We start from the raw sequence: 1,827 nt of genomic DNA, 5'->3' as shown, positions 1-1,827 counted from the left end.
AATACGCTGTGTTGCGGTGTCCTATTAATTTTCAACGTCTTACGGAACACACTTGAAAATGCACGATATCAACGTGTCACCGTTGAAGACGTCCTGTAAAATAATAATTGTCTGTCTCCGAACAACAGCCTATAAACAGCAGCAGCAGAATATTATTATCATAGTCGTCCACAATTCTATCAGCTAAAGACGGTCGTCGTCACAGTATACTGCTTTTTGATTTCGAATGTCACGCGTATAGTACCTACCTATTATGTTTTCCGTGCAAAAACAATAAGCATAATGCAAATTCTAAATCTTATCCACCGTATACATAACGTTTATCGAAGGTACCTAAGACATATTCATCGTTGTTTTTTTTGTTTTATTCGTTCAAATTTCTTTAAAAAGAGTTGCGGAATGATAATATTGCCAAAATATTATTGTTATTTTTATATTTTATGATAATAATAATACCCATTTACAATAATTGTAGGAATTAGTCATACTATCCACAATACCGGTTACAGCAGCGACAAGCGAGCGTTCATTTTTCACACTAAGCTGATTCGAGAACTATACAATTGGAAAAATAGGTTAAATATATATATATAAATGTGTCAATTTGATGAGCATTCATCGGGACATACCGCTGAGTAACTGTTGAAGAAACAATCAACAGCCTAGTTAATAGTTGTTCGAGCCTATAACGGGGCCGTTACACCCACACGTGTTATTATCTCCATCTTACGAACACACAATATTATGCCAATTTTGCGTCAGGTTATTCGTGTTTTAGTGTTTGGTACATTTATTTTTTACAATACTTCAATTTCTATACGAGTTATTTTCATTTTTAATTTGTAGTTATAATTTCATTTATACGTAGGTGGAACTCATAACTCGCTTAAAACTAAAATATCATAAAAAAACAATACGTCTAATATATTACGTATAATAGATATTATAGTATTACGTTCTTAATTCCTTACAGTCTTACCTTTAAGTTAGACAGGTAACTAATTCACTTTAATAGTTACTATGTATAGGTAACTCACAACACAAAATTGGTTCTGCAGCTGAACGTGAGTTTCCTATGTTGTACGTCTATAAGTGGGAGACAATATACATACAGGTGAAACGCCCTCTGTATTCGTATTATAATATTGTGTTGACAATTTTCAAAAATGAATGTTAACAAATAATAGTTAACAAAAGAAATTTGTATTTAAATGTGAAAGTTCTGTGGTGGTTGTTTGGTGGGGGTGTGTGTGGATGGGTTTCGCCCGATCTAGTGTGGATCCCTCCAACCTGTACGATAATAATTAATCTTTAAAACACCCTCGTAAAATGATATTCTTAGATATACACGCCTATGATATACCTATATAAAATGTTCGGCGTGGCGGTGAGTCGCGCGGTAATGAGACTGTGGCCGAGAGCTATATAATACGTATAAGGGTAGTTGTAGTGCCATATTATAGGAGAATGTCGTACATGGTTAGAGTAAAGGAAAAATGGAAAAAAATAACTCATTTTTACCGGGGGTATCGGTCTGGGGAAGGTGGGCGAATGTGGAGCGGTGGCGGTGAAATGAAAAAGAAGAGAAAATGCGTAACGAAAACTGGCTGACGCGAAATGGACGGGTGAAGCGCGCGCTAGGGAGGAAGCGAGACCGTGCAGTCGGTGCGGTTTTCGGGCGTCGCGTCGGCGGCGGCGATAGGCGCCAGTCGAGTCGTCCGCGATCCTCTGGCGGCCGGCCGGCATACTACGGCGGCGAAGTCGTCGGTGCGACTGCCGGGCGGGCGGGCGAGCGGTCGGCAAGTTATCGCCGGCGATGCGTCGGCG

Source organism: Acyrthosiphon pisum, chromosome X (assembly GCF_005508785.2).
Source record: "Acyrthosiphon pisum isolate AL4f chromosome X, pea_aphid_22Mar2018_4r6ur, whole genome shotgun sequence".
Lineage (NCBI taxonomy): Eukaryota > Metazoa > Arthropoda > Insecta > Hemiptera > Aphididae > Acyrthosiphon > Acyrthosiphon pisum.
Note: the sequence above shows the minus strand (reverse complement) of the source record.